The sequence below is a fragment of the Vanessa tameamea genome, chromosome 10, assembly GCF_037043105.1.
Source record: "Vanessa tameamea isolate UH-Manoa-2023 chromosome 10, ilVanTame1 primary haplotype, whole genome shotgun sequence".
In the NCBI taxonomy this organism is placed as follows: Eukaryota; Metazoa; Arthropoda; class Insecta; order Lepidoptera; family Nymphalidae; genus Vanessa; species Vanessa tameamea.
Genome location: NC_087318.1, coordinates 11078845 through 11101168, shown reverse-complemented (window position 1 = coordinate 11101168; position 22324 = coordinate 11078845).

The window sequence follows — 22324 nt, the reverse complement described above, 5'->3', positions numbered from 1 at the left end:
TGAAGGCGCTAAGAAAGCCTTTTAAAAGTTGCCTGTAATCTGCTCAGATAGTGGATTTGTTCGAGGAAAATTAATAAAAAAATATATAATTTCTTCCAACTTGTATCTGTGTTCAATCGCAAATACTAATAATATTTGTGCTTTTTTTTTTTAAATAGTTTTTGCTATTGAAACTAGAAAGTTTCAAAAGCGGTATCGTGCTTTTCTCTACGCCGTACTAAAGAGTTACAAACGGTAAATCTGATTAAACTTGTAGCCGGAGTTTCGTACGGTGGTTTTAAAATAAAATACATCAATTTAAAAGTGTTAATAGCATTCTTGTTATCTAATTAACTTTAGAAAAATTCTAAGATTCGTTTTTAATTATTTTTTATTCGTATTGAGTTTATATTCATTATTGAATCAAAATAATAAAATAGCTGAGTAACAATGTTATGTCTTGTTGCATGAATGATAAAAATGTTTTCATATTTACATTATTGATATTGAATAAGCAAGTGTCTGGGTATAATACCCACTCATCATATTTTCTACCGACAAATAGCAATTCTCGGTGTATTCCGGTTTGGAGGCTGAGCTAGTGTAACTATATGAACAAGGCATATAGCTTTTTAGTTAACAAGGTTAGTGTTGAACTGGTGATATGAGTTGCGATTAATAATTCACACAGTACAAAAGTCTATGGCTAGTGGTGACCACTTAGAAATTGGTGGACCATTTGCCAGGCCACCCAATTATGTGATGTATAAAACGTCATTATAATTAGTACATATGTATATACTAGTATTATAAAGCCAATGAGTTTGTTTACTTGAATGTTTTAGTTCAAGGAAGAAATCGTTTTGCGTTAATTAGTACATTTATTGGGAAAGGTCGTCGACTTGGGGGGAGGGTGCTAATGCTTATTGCGAGTGAAACCATGTGATCATGGACTAAGTACTAACAAAGATTAAAATTAATTAGAGATATGGTACATATTATGATCGCGTTGGTGGCAAGATTGTTATTAGCGTTTCCGTTTCGAATCAAAATCTGATTGTCTAGACAAACAAGAGTGATTTCTCCTTTCAATAGCAATAGTGGAGGCATTTTGCTGGATGGGCTTTCTACAAGCCAGTCCGGGTGGGAACCACCATCACGTTTGTAGGTCAGTGAGTCAGTGTATTCACAAATTGCCCGTCAACCCATACTTTATAAAAAAAAATATCTCCGACGTCTAAGATTTTCAACTGGAAAGACAAAATTATAATTGGTTTAAAGATCACGATCTAGTGATTGTTTTAAAAATTTCGAATACAAATTTGAAAATTTTGATTTGAAGCAATACAGCATTAATCCTTATCCAATTAAGTACCTTAAACAAATTGTGCATTTAATATAAATCAATACGGCACATACTGGGGTAATTTAAATGAAAATTTTCGAAGATATTACAGATTTAAAACGCAGAGACATAGCAGTTTGTATTGTCTAACGACTGAAAAACTGTGAACGTTGTAAGACATTCTGTTTAGTGGCAGCAATGCACCCGTGCGAAGTCGGCGCGATCGCTGGTATACAAGCTATTAAGCAATGTATCTTTTATTCGTTCTACTAATGTAAATTACAAAATCTTTCAATATCATCTCCATTTAATAAATAATAAATAAATATAAATATTGGACAACATCACATACATTACTCTGATCCCAATGTAAGTAGCTAAAGCACTTGTGTTATGGAAAATCAGAAGTAACGACGGTACCACATACACCCAGACCCGAGACAACATAGAAAACTAATGAACTATTTCTACATCGACTCGGCCGGGAATCGAACCCGGGACCTCGGAGTGGCGTACCCATGAAAACCGGTGTACATACCACTCGACCACGAAGGAAATTTGGAATTAGCAATAGAAAATACAATGAATTAATGTAATGTTATAGAAACATTAATTACAAGAACGACGTCTAAACTTCCCTCATTGGGAGTTCGAGACCTACAAAATGCAATTTTTATTGACACATACACACACATTCGCAGTAACCACGCCAGCGTTGTGGAGGTCATTATATTTAGAACGGCGGGACGTTGGGGCGACCATAATTTGTACGCTTTATTAGATAATAGAAAATACCAGGTGTTGAAAACCTGGGACGAAGTAAAACAGAGCTTAATTGCGTTGTTTTAGGTCACTTGTTTAAGTAGGTTACGAGATAAAGGTTCCTCATTTTTGTGACGGGAACGTGAATTTCTATAAATTTTGTATTGCATTTATATTGTTTCTGATGTTTTTTTTTTTTTTTTTATTTGTAAACTTTCTTTCATTCTTTCCTCGAGAGAATATTATTTTTTATTATAATACTATCAATGCCAAGATTTGTAAAAATGTTTAGTTATTTGTTATTAATAGTTAGTTACGAATTAATTGTTATTTAACTAATAATAAATGGGAAGATTCTTTTGTTATGCATTTCTAAAAGCCAACATATACAAAGCTTATACCAGGAAATGCAGAGCGTTTTGGAGAAAGTTTTAGTTTTAGTAATAACTCTGTCACTCGCGTATGAATACACTTTCATTGCATTTCACTGATACGTTAAACGTCGCTATTGGAGATTTTAAACCTCTTGACTTAAACAATAAGTATATCTTTACTATACAATGAAATATATCAATAAATGAAATATTTTATTTTATTATATTTTGGATGAAATGTTTATTTATAACATGTTATTCAATTCTATTTCTTAACACTGGCAGGTAAATTATACTTTTGTTTCACGTACTAAATTTAAACATGGTTTCCGTAACATCTATTTTTTATTAACCAAAAGTATATAAAAAAAATTGTAATACATATATTTATTTCGAAACTAACAAATGATAAGAAAAAAGATTTAAAAAAAATAATACATTATATCAAAACTATAAATCGTGGTAGCCCTACTCACCCATGATTAAAACGTCCGAAGCGAAGCTCCGTCAGATTAGGGTAGCTACAGGGGGGTCCAGTCCCTGGCGAGCAATGCTTCCCGCGTTCACTAAGGAAGTTTTGTTTAATCGGTGTCTAGACTTGAACGTATAGCAAGAATCCATATATTAATATTAATGTAACAATATCAGCTTATTAAAAAAAATACACTTAGATAGAGCATAAAGCATTCAATCTTCAATATCTCACTCACTCGTTCATCATTCGTTCTGATTTTTACACTTTGATACAATAATTTTCCTAATAATACAAACGAGCCTACTCAGTCTACCGATTCGTTTAGAGAATATCTGTAATAATAGTATATATGTATATATATATGTATTATTAATATGTTTTTGTATCTTAACGATACAGATTAAAGCTTTAATGTAAATTTGCTTTTAAATATAAATTGCAATCACAAAGTTATGTACGAGCTTTTTGTTACTTTTATATTAAAAAAATATAGTTATTTAAGATATATATTTAATGTTAATGAATACTAACATACAGCCACAACAATAAAATCACATCAATTACATCAAAAAAAAAAAAAATTATAAATGTAAACCGTAAGATAATTCTTAACGTGTTTTAAAAACTAAGCAAAGATTTATAAGTAGAGCTCGCTGTACTTTGAAAACTTGGACGTTATAATATGTCATATTTTCATCACCTTTACAGTAAACAGTTTCAACGATTAATTCATCGAACTTTCTCTAAAAGAGAATATTCAAGAACGCGGAAATGGTCTGATATATCAACTAATAATATAAACTACATACCAGAGGAGATAGTGTTTAATGACTTTATTAATTAATAGCTGAACCTGTGGCTTGACCAATGAGAAATTTATAAAGCCATAACTATTGCACCCAAACTGTCACACCAATTTTACCACCTCGAGGGTTGAATTGAAAAAAGTAGCCTATGTCCTTCCCCGGGACTTAAAATATCTCCATTGCATTTTTATTTTCTGGAAAAAATAAAAATTTACTGGAAATAATTCTAAAGATCAATAACACTTCTTCAATGAGAAGCTGGCACACAATAACTAATAAATCACAATAATAGATAGTAGTACTTAGGGCATCCATCCAATCATTAGATATTCTTCCGCCAAACAACAATACTTAGTATTATTGTGTTCCGGTTTTGAGAGTGATCGTCACACTCTTGATCATGATAGGAATGGCGAAAATTTCTAACAGCGCCAATATCTATACAGTGGCAAAAGTGAGCACTTATCTGATGGACAATTCAGCCGTTATTTTTTTTTATACAAAGGTAGACCTTTATCATATAAAAAGAAATAGAAAACTACAGAAGGCGATATAAAATTTAATGCAAACATTTCAATTGTAATCTTGCACTTAAACTAAACCAAACTCAATCGAAATAAAAAATAAAGATAAACTAAAGGCACGGACAAAAAGCTATAAATGAATGTTACGAAATTTATTTCAAGTTTTTTATACGCCCAAGACTTAAGCACTGTAAGAAGTGTTAACTGTCCTCACGATACGTCCTTTGGTCTAGTAATTAAACTGGATGACTCGCTCTTTAAGCTGAAATGCAGAAATATATAATACCAACTACCCATCTTTCCTTCGAGTAAAATAAGTATTTCATCCCGTGCTATTTTTATTAAACCAATTAATATCTTATAATCTGAATAATAGTATCTTTTCATTTTCCAACAGACACAGATCTATTCGCCCGTATTTTTACGCGAATTTGTACGTGATTATTTCGATATATCGTAATATTTCTAATTGCAAAGTGTAAAAGGAAATATTTTTCTAGGTAAAACGTTTAAAAATAATATGCCGTTGCTAATATTTCTGTAGATATTTTTAGAACCCTACAATTACTATGTAAAGATTATTCATATATCTGTTGCAATTTTTACAACGTTCTCTACGAAAGCGCCTGGACCAAAAATGTTTTCTCCGTCTTCGTTGGTATATTAAGAGGTAAATACGTCGTTGACCTTGCATGTTTGGGCGTTACCGAAAGACATGCCAAGGGGAAGAAAGTGCCATAGGACCGATCTGCGCAACGACTCATCCCGGATTGATTTATTAGGCGGCAGAGAAATTACACTGCGTTTTCGGCGTATCGATTACGTCAAAATCCGCCATAATAAATCGAAGGCGCGTTTAGTATTGTGCTGCTCAATAATTAAAAATAAAAAAATCTTTTGCTAATAGTTACAAATTCGGAGAAAACCGTCCACATTTATTTTTATTACTTTTAATTGTATTTTTATTTTTAAACTAAGAAGACACAATTTTTTTTTTTTTATTTTGATCGCTAGCTGTTACTGGGAAAAAAAGAAGCGACGTAACACAAAATTTTAATAAAATATACTATATATAAATCTTCTAAGTTCCGATTATTCAAACCTCAGATAAACATTGAGATAGTAGGTACTTATTTGACAGATAACAAAACATTGCATTTTTCAATAGTCTGATAATCTATATTTGGTCAATAACTAACTGAGGAATAAATCTATCTGCCTCTTGGACGACCAGACAAATCTATTCGATATATATAACTAGATCAATTTCCGTTTCAGTTTTTTTTTACGTCATAGGTTGCAAACGAGCAGGAGGCTCTGATGGTAAGTGACTACCACCGCCCATGGATATCTGCAACATTGGGGGGCTTGCAGGTGCGTTGCCGGCCTTTTAGGAAGGAGTACGCTCTTTTCTTGAACGTACCCAAGTCGTATCAGTTGAGGTTATTTCTTCTTTTTCCAAAGTAATATTAGAAATTATGGACATTTTATACTATTGACGACCAGACAATTTCCGACCGTAGCACAGATGACTTCTTTTTGGTACCGACATTTTTTAATACCTTCATACTTTAACTGTAATGACTTCCATGCGCGTATACTGTTCAATGATGGACACGATTAGAAATTAAAAAAAAAAAAACAAGCCGCCCCGCAGCAGCCTTTTTATTTTCCACAGTATATTTGTGCTCGTCGACTTGTGTAACTACTTCAACAGTATTGAAATTACTAGAGCGATCTTTTATTTGATTGTATTATTATTGAAATAATACCGAATCAATTACATAAGCCCAAAATCGCCAAACAAATGAAAGTCAAACCATTTGCTGTCCTCCTCTTACACGCATTACACCATATGTGTGTTTCTCTATCATACAAGGTTACAAAGTCAAAGTCAAAAATCTTTATTCAGTATAGAAGTGTTTACACGTGCTTATTGATAGTCAAAAATCTACCACCGGTTCGGAATTTAACACCTCGGACCTGAGAAGAACCGGCTTTTTTTTTTACTTAACATGTACAATAATAATTATATTTTAGCTATTTGGAACAGCCTGGAGGCGATCATTTCATTCCCAAGGTGTGCAGTCAACTAAAAAGTCATTAGTGTTGTAATATCCTTTAGCACACAAACGCTCTTTAACGATTCTTATGAATTTTATAATTGAATAATTTTGAAGTTAGTAACTAAAATCCACAGATAACTATTAGCTTGTTAAGTAAAATAAAATAAAAATAAAATGTAACCAGTTTTTTTTATGTATATATATTATATTTATTTAATTATATAGACTTATTTCATGTATAACATTTTACTATGGTACATTTAACCTTACTCTAAGGCCTATAATCTTATATTTAAATACCATTAACTTTATCAGATTAAAGACACGTTCGGGTACGTACTCGTATCAAGACAACTTTCTCCTGCAACATTTCACAAAACGTCGCAGGATGAAAGGGGATTGAAACTTAAGTTCAATGTGGGGCTGTATTTCAGTGTAAGTCTAATTCGAATTTGACTTTCTTAAGATAATTTCTTATCGTTAATTCTAAAACCGAAAATTATAATTTACATAATTTTATCTAAAGTAAAAATTATTCTAGTAGATAGGTATAAGGGCTAATAACCGTAAATAACCTAATAACGTAATAACCGACTTTAATTTTTTTTTTAATTTAAACCACCGACATCACCAAGTGGTGTACAGTTTCCCAAACAAAAAATATTTTTTCCCAAACAGTTCATTAATTGAGCCGAGATGGCCCGGTGGTTAGAACGCGTGCATCTTAACCGATGATTTCGGGTTCAAGCCCAGGCAGGCACTACTGAATTTTCATGTGCTTAATTTGTGTTTATAATTCATCTCGTGCTCGGCGGTGAAGGAAAACATCGTGAGGAAACCTGCATGTATCTAATTTCAACGAAATTCAGCCACATGTATATTCCACCAACCCGCATTGGAGCAGCGTGGTGGAATATGCTCCATACCTTATCCTCAAAGGGAGAGGAGGCCTTAGCTCAGCATTGGGAAATTTACAGGCTGCTAATGTGATGTAAAATGTAAGTTCATTAATAACAGTTCTGAAGACACAATTCTAAAATAATACAACAGAATTGATAACTTTCTTCTCCGTTGAAAATATGTTAAAAATCAACCAGATCTATTGCCAATAAGAGGTATAATTATGTAGTATGTTTTAAAATATCAAGAATATAGTTTGTTATAAATAAACTAAATGTTAGTAAGCTGATAATGATGATGGAGATTTATGCTTAATTTGATTTTATTCCACGTAAGCTGTGTTGGCGCGGGATTTACGATTTCACAATCAAAATCAAAATATATTTTATTCAAGTAGGCAAGCACTTTTGAATCGTCATTAACAAACTATATTAAATAAAGCTACCACCGATTCGGAATGTAGATTCTACCTAGAAGAACCGGCAAGAAAATCAATAGTTACTCTTTTTTAACATCTAAAATGACAGTCATGTTAGTTAAATACAATTATATATGTATGCAATATATCCTGCCTGGAAGTCAACAAGCATTAACTTCGCGCATTTTAGTCATCCATATAATCTTGTATCGAATAATATGCCTTCTTTACCAATGTATTTTTTACAAATGATTTGAATTTATGAAACGGCAAAATTAAATATTTCTGCGGAATTTTATTATAGAAACGGAACAATAATATAAGCGATTCTTTCAAAACCTAATAAAAAATATGAATAGTTTTTTTGTCCGGTAGAAACTTTACCGACTAGACTATTCACTTACTCGTTTCCAGCTTTGGTATTCTAATTTGGAACCAAACTGAACTAGATTCACTAGACCGTGTAGTACGTAAATCGTTAGCATCACTTATCAAATGCACCATCCGCTTGCACCTATAATGAAATTATAAAAACCACGAAAAAGTTCGAGGTTTTATATTTGAATATGGAAAAGAAAATTGTAACAGCTGGATACGCAGAAATGTTATCACAGGAGAGTCATGTTTTAAATAAACCTATTTCACTGGTTGTAAATATAATTAATTTGATCAGTAAAATAATTTAGTCTACGCGATTCAGGAATGTGACCTTCACAATCAGCGCCCTCTATCCCTACTGGGTTGTAACTTACAACTAAACAACAGTTTGAGAGGGTATTAATTTCCAAAGAGAACTGGCTTAAACGTATAGTATTACGCAATTAGAGCAAGTAGTTACATGGCTGTGTCTACAAAGCTCTAATAGTACTGGATGTATATCAGACGAACGAGATCGATGGACGAATAATGAATGAAAATAAATGATAAGAGATGGCACCTCAATATATGTCGAGCATATCCAGTTCCGGATAAGCACTTTCATCATCATTCAAGCTACAAGGATACTACTTATCCGGCTTATCTTTTAAAGTCAGCTTTTCGGTTGGCTTGTCTGTAATAATCCAAAAAAATCTTTTAGTATCCAAATTTCAAAAATATTTATCACTAATATATATTTTTATCTTGCATATAATGATCATACTTAATGATTATTATAATATTTTAATCTATACTTAAATTTAAAATACTAGAATTTAACACAAAATATACTATTTAAGCGAGGAAAATTATATGAAAATGTATCCTAATGTTACGCTTCGTTTGAGCGGAATACGATATAGTTTGTAAACAGGACCACTCGTAAGCAAAAACGTCGACAAAGCACCGACACAATTCCCATTGACGTATAAAAGGCCTTTAGCGACCAATTTACTGAATAAATAAATTGAATTGGATTCCTTCTGAACTCGAGTGGGACCCGCGTGTGCCGCGTCTGCAACGAATTCTAAATCTATACAAATTGATGCGATATTTCAACTTAGCTTCGAACATTCGAGAAATATTTGGGTGCACGTACGACTTGATACAAACATATTTTAGACGATTTAGTATGTTAAATTGATGATACTTTAGACGAAACATAGACGTGATCTTGTAGGATTGTTTCATTTGGAGTGATTTCTCTGTATGTGTACAAAATAACTATTTAATATAACGTACTTGACTTCCAACGCGTATATAATTAGATTTCTATATAATAATAGATTAATCGAAACGTACTTTTTAAAAAATCTATAATTAATTTCGCAACAGTTCATCTTATATTTTGAAGATACGGTTAAGACGAAATTTGAAAAATAATGACCGACGTATCCTGAGGAAACTTAGGTAATAATTTTGAGAAATTTCTTGGAATTAAATCTGTTGACTAAATTTTATAATTGAGCCTCTAGGAAAGTTAAAATAAAAATTAAATATTTATAAAAAATAAAAATATTTTACTCTTATTTGGGAGATTGGCCACAATCGTCCCTAGACATTGGCACTGCAATTAGTAGAAGTCATTTGTTATAACATCAATACATCAATCAACCATAGCCTATAATAACCATGTGGGAGCCTGTAATTAAACCAGCTCTCTCACTTTAAAAACCGGAACACAGCATTACATACTATATGTACTTGGTAATGGTATATGTTACCTTCGATCAAAGTTATAAATTTACAATATGTAGTTCGTACTATATCCGAAATCAATAGACGAAGTTTTCGCAAGTCCAGGCTATTTAAACATACCGTCAGTCAATTTCAGCTAAAAACTTCCATGTTATTTTACTAACAAAATAGTCCGAAGTTTGTCCGTTCAACAATAAAATAACTAACCAAATTTAAACCCTTCCAAATGCTTAGATAAAAACAGTTATAGAGCGATAACATTATTATAGTATAAGGAACGACAATTATTTTATAATGGTGTTAAGTTGTGTATGAACCTTTTTACAACCTTTTGCAAATTGCAATAAGTTTTCTGTTAAGGTCAAGTGAGCCAGTATTATTAGAGGCATATATCACATTCTAAAGACTAAGATCATATCGTGAGCGGCATTGTGAGTTGTGTTTTTTGTATGATATAGGTTGTCTGACGAGCAAATGGGCCACCTGATGATGTAAGTGCTCACCATCGCCCATAGACAATGGTGCTTTAAGAAATATTAAACATTCCTTTCATCGCCAATGCGCCACCAATCTTGGGAACTAAAATGTTATGTCCCTTGTGCCTGTAGTTACGCTGACTCACTCACCCATCAAACCGAAACACAACAATACTGAGTACTGCTGTTTGGCGGTAGAATACCCGATGAGTGGGCCGTACCTAGCCAGGCGGGCTTGCACAAAGCCCTACCACCAAAAATTACATTAACAGAAGTAACTTATTATTTTAGTCATGCCATTTTTTTGCCAATGTCGAAGATGAGTATTTACTACTGTTTAATTCAAAATTGCTTTTTTCGTTTCAATTTTAGTAAAACCAATTTTTTACTTTAATTATACCTAACTAATTTTTTTAAATAAATAAATACGTATGATTATGATTTCGACTCTCCCATACCACTATTTTTTGCAATCTTAAGCAGATTCGAAAACTACTCAGAAAATATAATGTATTTAAAAGTGCACAAGTATGTGTGCACACACAAGTACATTCGTTATACGTACACTCTCATATTGAAATCAAAAGTCAAATCTGACATGAGCAGAAATGGTTCAGGTGCAGGACCAACGGCTTTTCATACTCCGAGCTGTTTGAGTGTTTCTGAACTGAAAATAGCGATAACATTTTATTGCACCGACCCTCAATCTCAAAGCAGCTCTCAAAGCAGTCAATAACGGCTATATTTTGTACTCATATTATGTTTACATAAAAACAGTCTAGACTGCATTAATGCTGCAATACTAAACCCGTCCAGTTTATTTACATAAGCAGTTTTGTACATCTTTATCCAAGAACACAAAGAACAATACAAGTAGTAAGACATATCAATTAAATCTCTACATAGTATAAAACAAAGTCGCTTCTCGCCGTCTGTACGCTTAGATCTTATGAAATACGCAACTGATTTTAATGCGATGCATCTATAAGCAGAATGATTCAAGAGGAAAGTTTATATGTATAATATATGCATATTATATAAGAGAAAAGCCGAGAATTTAAACTTTCCCAGTCAGAAAAAATCAAAGAATTTTTCTTATTATGTTTGTTCTTTAATCAAAAAGTTGTATATAGGTCCTTATTGTGTGGAGCCGGGACGAGTAGCTATTATATAATAATTCACAAAAATATGAAAATTTCAATTTTATTTTTATTAAAAATTCTAGACAAAATTCTAACAAATTTAATATGTGACATCTGCCGTAACACTGGCTACAAAATATATAATACAGACAAGGAATCTGTAAAGTTAATATATCGTACTTATAATGTATACGACATACGAATATTATGAATATCAGCCATCATTAAATGACGCCAAACGCAAGTATTTTGTTCAATAATAGTGTTCGCCCGCGGCTTCGTCTGCGTGTTAGAGGAGGGGATAATCTAAGTGTTAGGTAACCTATGTGATATTACAGACTATAATCCATCCCTCTGACAAATTTAATTCTGATCCGTTCAGCCGTTCTGTCGTAATTGAGTAATCCATGCAAACTTTTGCATTTATAATATTAGTAAGACTTAATATCACAGATATTATTTGGAGTGAAATATTTATAAAATATACAAAACCATTGTTTATTCTCATAATGTTTCATGTCTCGCACTCAATTACCAAATAAATAGTCCTTAAAGTAACCTACTGTGACCGAAATTCGACGATAATGACACTTTATATTCTTACTGACTATGACTTTTCCTTATTTTAGTTAAATTAAAATGATAATATTTTTAGTATATAAATATTGGCTTGGCTCTTAATTTTGCCTAGTTAGTTAAAATCTATATGACGTCGTTTTTGTCTAATGAACGTGTTTTTCTAGAGCGTGAGAGATCGTAACTACAACGACATTTTCTTATTTAATTTACGATTGGTAAAAATGTACCCTTTTATTGTCTCACTGATAGGCAAAGATGTCTTCGCCTTTTGAGGTGGGACGTATTCCACCAATTTAAAGTATTATAGGATGAACACATAGAGACCTTCACTATCAAATACCACCACGAGAGAAATTATAAGCCCATTAAAACCACGGAGTTGCTGCCCCTCGGTTTACAAAGTTTGTAACTCTCAGGGTCACGCTGGGTATTTCGGCTCACGAATTTCACCACAGAAAATTTATAATCTACATTAACTGACTAATTGTATACGTAAACAATAATTTATTTATATTTTTTATTTTTTTCGATTTAATTAATCCAGTTCAAAGAAACAAAACATTAATTAAAAGTCGTGGGGTGGAAACTAATTCGTCCTCTTTGAAAACACACTGACTCAATTAACAAATCGAGACTGAAGGGTAATTACTGGTAAGAAAATACTTTAATTAGACATTGAAAAAGGTGTTTGAAATTAAATTTTAGTTTGAATTAAAATGAGCGCAAATCTCGGTAAAGACTAATCGACTTGATACATTGAGAGGGGGAGTTCAAGAACATATGTTTTATACTGTTGATATAGATACAACTACCTCGTTGGTAGTAGGTAGATATAAGGTCACAGATCAAGGTCCTTTCAAACCACAGGTTCGGCCGATAAAAGTTGTTGGGGTTTTCAATGGGAAACGTTCTCAGTAACAGCTCGGAGTCTAGAAGTAAGTAGAGTATCGTGCCTCGTAAAACACGTAAAGCTAGGGTCCTGCACCTGAACTATTTTAGGCAGTGTCCGATTAGTCATTCCATTTGATTAGGAGAGTGAAGAAATAGAGAGTGCTCCTGTGTTTGTGAACACACTTATGTGATATAATATGTCCTGCGCATTTAACTAATTTCCGATAAGATGACCGCCGGAATTGAAATCAGTTTTATGATTTTCTTGTTTATTTATAGCCTAGCTTATAAGATTGCAGATCCCGCGGTCCGACCCCGAACCGTTTTTTTTTTAATAACAGTTTGAAAATCTGCGGTACTTACACTTCCGTCCCTCGAAATGTATATAAAGTCTTCGAACCTTCGCCTGAATTTATTCCTGTTGTGTCAGATTTGCTGTTCCGTCAGATTTTTTTTATTGCAATGGTTGGCGGACGAGCATATGGGCAACTTGATGGTATGTGGTCATCGCCTTTCATAGACAATGGCGCTGTAAGAAGTATTAACAATTCCTTAGATCGCCAATGTGCCAAACTTCGGAAATAAGATGTTAATAATAATAATAATAATAATAATAATGTGCCCCCCGAAACCCAACCACACGTCCTGATTGACCATCTAATCACGTGGGGGGCGGACACACGATAATTAAATTACTGGCGTGGCAAACGTGGCAATGGTAACCCATTTAGTATGGAGACGCGTAGTAAGAAGAAACGTATAGGACCGCTACCCGGGGGCGATCGCCGGGGCACACCTGGAGCTGGCGCTGGGTGTGACAGCATGCGAACCGTCAGCGGTGAGGAGTTGAGCAGGCGGGCTTCTCCCGATAAATTCCACACTACAGCCGGTCGTCGTGAGTTGAACAGGCGGGCTCACGGCGTTAATGCTACAGCCGCTACCGATGATGAAATTAACAGACTGACAGACAGAACAAGTAGCCCAATAGAGCCTTATAATAGTCCTAGCACTTCATCATACACACCCTCCGTCCAGTCATCACCTTCCACTATTAGCTTAAATACAGAACCACACTTACCAGCTTTGAATGCTGCGCGGGAGGCGAATGCCTTTTTGCCCGCGTCCACCAAGGCTGGAAAACCGAGAGTTCGCATGAGATGGAGCAAAGAGGTAAACTCATTTATCATGCGAACATATTACTATATTACCAATTTAGAGACTGACATGACCACATATAGACAGAAGATGCATGAACTTTTTACACAAAAATACCCAGGGATTACGGTCACAGAACAGCGAATTTCCGATCAGAGAAGAACTATAGTAAAAAACAAACTACTAACCGAAGACGAATTGAACCGATTAAAAGAAGAAGCACGTATACAGCTACAACAACACGACGTTACAACACCATTAACCCGAAATCCGTCTCATTCAGAATTTCACTCTCAAACAGAATCTTTTACACTACCAAACACACAAAACACACACACATCAGATATGTCAACACAAACTGAATCTGTAACGATACTATTAGAAAACGAAGTTAATACTTTAAACGCACAAAATCCGATTACTGAAACGTACATACAAGAAATACATGATAAATTTAATACAACTTTATTGCAATACTCAGGAACGGATCCACTAATACGTCCTCGACTTCCTAAAATAAAATATAGCCCACAACTCTACAATTTAATTCAAATATTTAACCAAAACATATTAAATAGATTTATTTCAGAAGATACACAGCTAATAGACATACATACCCTCATATACTGTACAGCATTAGTAATAACAGAAGAAGTAAATCCTAAACAAATAGAAAATATGCAACGCACAAAAACTAAGCAAACTAATAAACCACCGTGGCAACAAAGACTCGAAAAAGATATCGAAAAACTCAGAGCGGACTGCGGTAGACTAACTCAGTATATTTACAATAATAATAGATCAAATAAAGTATTAAAAAGAGTAGAAGAAATATTCCAAAATTGTATTACACACACTAAACATGACAGAAATAATAGAAAGCCAGAAGAATATTTGGACACATTAAAACAAAAACTCGCTCTTAAAGTTAATAGACTCCGAAGATACAAAAAAGCACAACAGCGAAGAAATGATAACGCCATCTTTACAACGAATGAAAAGCTCTTCTATAGAAATTTACAAAAACCACATACTCCCACTAACACAGTAACTGACAGGAACACAGACGTACCTACTAAACAAGATCTAGAAGTATTTTGGTCTGGTATATGGGAAGAACAGGTAAGCCATAATTCAAAAGCATTATGGATAAATGACGAAAAAATAGAATTTAGTATAATAGAAGAGATGGAATTTGTAGAGATAACCGAAACAGATATAACAAACATAACAGCAAAATTACACAACTGGAAATCACCAGGCATTGACAAGATACACAACTTCTGGTATAAAAAATTAACATCATTACATAAATGCATAGCGAAAAATCTAACACATGTCGTATTAGGACAACAAAAAATACCCGAATTCATGACAATAGGAATAACTTACATGCTACCAAAAACCAAACACTCACCACAACCTTCCCAATACAGACCAATCACATGCCTACCTACAATATACAAAATCTTAACATCAGCCATTACAAACAAAATTAACACACACATAGAACAACACAATATAATAGCAGAAGAACAAAAGGGGTGCAAGCGGGCCCATATGGGATGCAAGGAACAATTAGTTATTGATTCCACAATTCACAAACATGCTGCCACAAAAAATAGAAATCTCCATTGCACTTATATAGATTATCAGAAAGCTTTTGATAGTATTCCACATTCTTGGTTAATTCAAATATTAGAAATATATAAGATAAACCCAAAAATAATAGACTTCTTGCGTAAAATAATGTCATACTGGAAAACAACACTACACCTTAAATATGGCCAAAATACTATCGTTACACGACAGATACAGATTAAGAAAGGGATCTATCAAGGTGATTCCTTGAGTCCCCTATGGTTCTGCCTCGCCCTTAACCCCTTATCGCACCTATTACACCGTTGCCGAGTAGGATATCCTCTTAAAAGTATAGAGGAAACCATTATATCACATCTGATTTATATGGACGACATAAAATTATATGCAAAGAGCGATAAAGACATGAAAAAACTAATAGAAGTAACAAAAGAGTTTAGCACGGATATCAACATGCAATTTGGATTAGATAAGTGCAAAACAATACATATAATAAAAGGAAAAATAAAACCGGGTAACTACGCAATAACTTCTTCTGATACAATAACAGCTATGGAACCAACAGATTTATATAAATACTTAGGCTATAATCAACTTAAAGGACTCGATCACACATCAATCAAACATACACTTACAATAGAATATAAAAGACGAATAAACGTTATATGTAAAACTCAACTCTCTGGGCAAAATCTTATAAAAGCCATTAATACATATGCTATACCTATACTGACATACTCATTTGGAATTATAAAATGGACTAAAACTGACATAGAACAAATAGAACGAAATACACGCACAATTCTAACAAAACACAATAATCTCCACCCTAAATCTGCAATAGAGCGCCTAACACTCAAAAGACAAAATGGAGGAAGGGGATTGATAGATATTTATAATCTCTGGCAAAAACAAATCAATACACTAAAAACATTCTTTCATTTAAAATCTCGCACTAGTGATATACATAAAGCAATAGTTGTAAATGACATTAACTACACCCCATTAAATTTAAGTGAGCAAGGATATCATATGAATGACTGTATTGATGATCCTCAAAAGCAAAAACTAGAAAACTGGAAAAAGAAGGTACTACACGGACGCCACCCACATGACTTAGAACAGCCCCACATTAATACAATAGCATCAAACAAATGGCTCAAAGTAGGAAACCTTTTCCCAGAAACCGAAGGTTTCATTATAGCAATCCAAGACCAAATCATTAACACGAAAAACTACAAAAAATATATTATCAAAGATCCCACTATCACAAATGATAAATGCCGTAAATGTCATACCCAACCAGAGACCATACAACACATAACAGGAGCATGCATAACCCTTACACAGACAGACTACACTCATAGACATAACCAAGTAAGCAATATCGTTCATCAAAAACTAGCACTCAAACACAAACTTATACAAAACACAAAAACGCCATATTACAAATACACACCACAAACAATCTTAGAAAATGCCACACACAAAATGTATTACGATCGAGGCATTCTTACCGATAAGACCATTCACCATAACAGACCAGATATAACTCTACAGGACAAAATAAATAAAGTCACTTACCTTATAGACATAGCAGTACCCAATACGCACAATCTACAGAAAACTATCGCTGAAAAAATAAATAAATATAATGAGCTCAAGGAAGAAGTTACAAGAATCTGGAAACAAGAAAAAGTGTACATCATCCCTATAGTTATCTCCACAACAGGTGTCGTCCCAAACCATCTCCTCCACAGTCTAAAATTATTAGATCTAAATGAGTCCCTTTATATCCCAATACAGAAGGCGGCTATCTTGAACACATGTAGAATAGTAAGAAAGTTCATGCAATTAGAAGAGTCTGACACAACATAATTACTACACATAAATATTACATACATAAATAACACACACCACATACTGCATTCACTTGATTTATATCCGTGAATGTAGTTTACACCAGCTTAAAGGCTGAGAAAAACAAAATTTCCGAAAATAATAATGTTATGTTACCTACAAGAATATCAGCTACTTCCGCAACCTGTATAGACAACGTGTTTTGTAATTGTGAGGCCGTTAATAAGGAAATCTTGTCAAACCTAACATCGGATCACTGTGGCCAAATGGTGTCAATAGGTATAAAAGAAAAATAAAAGAAACGGAAAGTCACTTGTAGGCCAATTACTTTAAAAGGCTTATTAATTACCTTCAATAAAGCTATACAATGTAACCTTCGAAATTTGAATTTTAGCTCAAACGATCCTAACTTTTTATATAATTCACTTTTACAATTAATTGAAAACGAATTTAATAAAATATTTCAGTTAAAATCTGTTTATCTAAACGATCAAATACAGTTCTCAGACTGGGCCACTACCGGTATCTATATAAATCGAAATGAATTATATGAGCTATATGAACTTAAGAAATATAATCGTAATTATAAATTTCTCAATTTTGTTAAAAAATATTCCAAGTTATTTAAACAAGTTTGTCAAACAGCTTGTTCGTTGCATATTAAAATAGAATTTTAAAATCTAAAAATAAAATGAAAACTACTTGGGATATTATAAGTTCAGAAACAGGCAGAACGAAGTTTGATGCAGGGCAATTAACCCTTAATATAAAAAGGAATATTGTAATTGAAGATTTAGATGTGGCCAACCAATTCGAAGAATATTTCTCTAATATTCCTTTGAATACTACTAAAGGACTTAAAGCGTCACCCAATGACGCCTTAGACTTACTTAAGTGTTAAGTTCCCCAGAATGAGTTAGAATTTTTTTTAAGCGTATAACTCCGTACGATGTATTAAAAGATTTGAAAACATTAAATCTTAAAAAAACCAGTGATCTATGGGATCTACAATTATTAACAACGTAATTGTCGACTTGGCTCCTTGTTTAGCTATCATCTTTAATAAATGTATACTATCCGGTATTTTTCCAGATCTATTAATTAAAGTAATCTCATTATTTAAGTCCGGTGATAAAAATGACCCAAACAATTATAGACAGATCTCTATTTTGCCAGTACAAATTTTTGAAAACATCATGCTTAATCTATTGTTGTTATACTTTAACTCGAATAAGCTACTGCATTCTCAACAGTTCGGTTTTACTAAAGGTCGCTCGACTACTGATGCGGGTATAGCATTTGTTGAACACACTTATGATGCGTGGGAGAAGTCACAAAATGCTATTGGTGTTTTTTGTGACTTATCAAAAGGTTTCGATTGCGTTAGGCATGATATTCTTCTAGAAAAACTTAAATATTATGGAATCAAGGAATGCAGATATGCATAGAAATTCATTTCCTCCTATCTTAATGAAAGTGTTTTGAAGTTTGTTGTTAACGGTGCAAAATCAAATGGCGCTCTGGCGCAAATGGGTGTACCACAGGGTTCAATTTTAGGATCTCTCCTGTTCTTAATATATATAAATGATTTACCTTATTTTGTAAATAAGACTTGCGACATTGTATTGTTTGCAGATGATACATACCTTATTTTTAAACTAGACAGAAAAATAAACAACTATGACGTTGTAAGCAGTGCTCTGTCGCGGGTTCTTGATTGGTTTGACATAAATAATTTGGTACTAAATGCAAAAAAGACTAAATGTATTTTGTTTTCTTTGCCAAATGTCAAATCAAATTCTTCTTCCGTCATTTTGAATAATGAAAGGTTTGAGTTTGTTGAGTCGATGGCCTTTCTAGGGATAACCCTTGACTCCAAACTTCAGTGGGGCACCCATTTGTACTCCCTAGCAGGGAAACTAAGTAGTGCCATTTATGCAATAAAAACAATAAGAAAACTCACGGACATAAGTACTGCTAGACTAGTTTATTTTAGTAATTTTCAGTCTTATGTCATATGGATTGTTGTTCTGGGGTAATGCAGCAGATATTGAAATAGTATTTATTTATTTAAATTTAACCAATTTACCATTTACGAAATATAAAAGTTTTTTAAGACTAAATTAATAAATAAGTCTTATTATTCATTAAAAGAGTACTTTTTAGAAAAAAACGCCTGGATTTAGGCTCAGGTTCCATCACAGAACACTAATTATTGTAAAAAAACAGCATTGTTAATCTGTTTATTTGAAAAGAGCAACTATGCGAGTTTTTTGCCGTTTCTTCTCGCTGGTGGCTGCTTTCCGAAACGGTGGTAGTATTTTAATATTGACGATTCAAAAACGCTTCATTGTGAAGTTTACTTGAATAAACTTGATTTGATTTGATTTGATGTCCCTTGTGCCTGTAGCTACACTGGCTTACTCACCCTTCAAACCGGAAAACAACAATACTGAGTACTGTTGGTTGGCGGTAGTTGATGCGTGGGTGGTACCTACCCAGACGGGCTTGCTCAAAGCCCTACCACCGAGACTTCGAGATACACCAGTGTTAGTTTTATGTAGTATAATTTGCCCAGGACAGTTCCCAAGTTTCCCTTAATCGTGGTCACCGTTGAATTATTGCAAGTTCGAAGTACAAAAACATTTTTACGAGACGCTATCGTAAAATTATAACTAAACTAAATAAGAAAAAATCTTTATTGTATATTTTCTGTTCTCTTAGTTTTATAAAAACATATTATGATTAATTGAATTAAAACTAATGGAATTAAAACAATACTTTTTAGAAATAAAATATAAGAAATACATTTCAAATAATTAAAACCATTATTTTAATAAACTCGTGCAAGAAAAGAAACTCAATTTCAAATTAAATTGAGAGCGACAATTTTTATTCTTGCAGCGGAGTTGTAATCGGCTATTAGTTTAGCCGGCGATTCAATCGATACAACGATCAGATTAGCTTCTCTTGTTTTAATTTTAGGAAAACTTAGAACGTGGGCTCACTTATTTTTTGTCACTTTTATCTATAGGAATAATATTAACCTATTTGTATATACGCTTCCAAAGTGATACGATTCATCTAATATAGTTTGGTCCCCTAATACTGTATGTAATATACCTATCTAATTAGAACAAAGCTGCTGATCAAATAAACAGTTACTCTTAATTGTATTTATTGTATTGGTTGACATTGTGCCTACTATAAATACTATGTCACATAATTTTATTATTCAGTGTTGTAATAGATACTCAATTAAACAGACTTGATTCTTGCTGCGTCTAGTTATTTCACGCTTACCAATAAGGTACTATAATGTAAACACAGTGGTGACCTGCTGTATGACCTCTTTACCCAACTTGGTGACAACTAAATTAAATCGCGCTTCATCCGATAACTTTTGAGGTACAAGGATGGCTTCGCATTGAACACCAATCACGTCGGGGTCACATGTTTGCATAAATCTTAATTCTCTACAAATTATGAAATCATGGATATTGTTTTTTTTATCATATAGGTAGACGGATGGACAAAGGCCCACCACCCCCTATAGACGTTAACGCTAAAAGAAATATTAAACATTCCATGAAAGCGCCACCATCCGTGTAACCACTGGCTCACTCACCATTCAAACTAGAATCAAATAGGTATTACTATTTAGTGGTAGAATATCCGAGGACTAGGTGGTATCTACCTGGACGAGCTTGCATAAAACCCAACTGCCAAGTAAACGAGTTTTATTACCAAGAAACAGATATATAATAAGAATATTTCGCATTTCGTATCAAAGTACAGCGGCTATTCTAAGTATAGACTGATATTAAAATATTCCAATTCCAATCACGATCTCCAATCAATTTACTACATAGTATTTTATCACGAAACTTTCTTAGTAATATAAATAACCGATATTGATATAGTTTTCACGGAATCGATATCGAGTACTCTTCAGTAATAACGGAAGAAATATGAACGTAACTTATAAACTTAGTTCCGAGTTATTCGAGTTCTTTCTTTCATTCTGGCAACGCTATTAACTTATCACTATTAATTGGCCTCTCAACTCGAATATGCTCGCCGCGTGCGAGACGATATCTTTTATTTAAAGTTCGTTTAACATTCAGTGTGTGTATTACAATATTGACATATTCTCACTTTAAAAATATAAAAATAGAAGTGACGATAAAACTTTTTTTTTAATTCTGTTATTTAAAAGGGTCGTACTTAATTAAACAATGGGTAAGTAATTAGCACTCTGTAAACGGCCTCTGTTGTTAAGAAGATGGATTTGCGTTGTAATTCACTTCACTATACCACGATGTAACCATCCGCAGTACAATCTCTTAGATTTATTACAAAATAAATTTGAAAGTTTCCATACAGTTTGAATACGATATGAATATAAAAAGCAAATTTTAATCTTGATTGAGTCAGTGGTCTGAACGAAAGTAGCGGATTCGAATCTATTGTATGAAATCTATAATGGCATTTAACATTGAGGGTATAAGCCATTTGTAGCATTTGTTCCAAATCATTCTATGAAAAGTATGCAACATTAAAATTCGTAGGTCTGAGGGTATTAATTAATTGAATGTTATTACGATCCACTCTTAATGTTTTGCTCAGTAATTCTATTTTTACTGTATTTTATGGCCCACTGGAACTACCTAGCGTTGGCGTTGATTCTGATAAATGGGCAAAATTTATCTCGTGCGTTTTTTTTTGGGGCAAAATTTGAAGAAGAATAATGACTTTTGACTGAAACAGCTCTTTTAAAGTTGTAATGATTACAAAGAAAATAAATTACACTCGAAGAGTCAACGTCGTTTATCTTGTGATAATTTATATTAGCAAA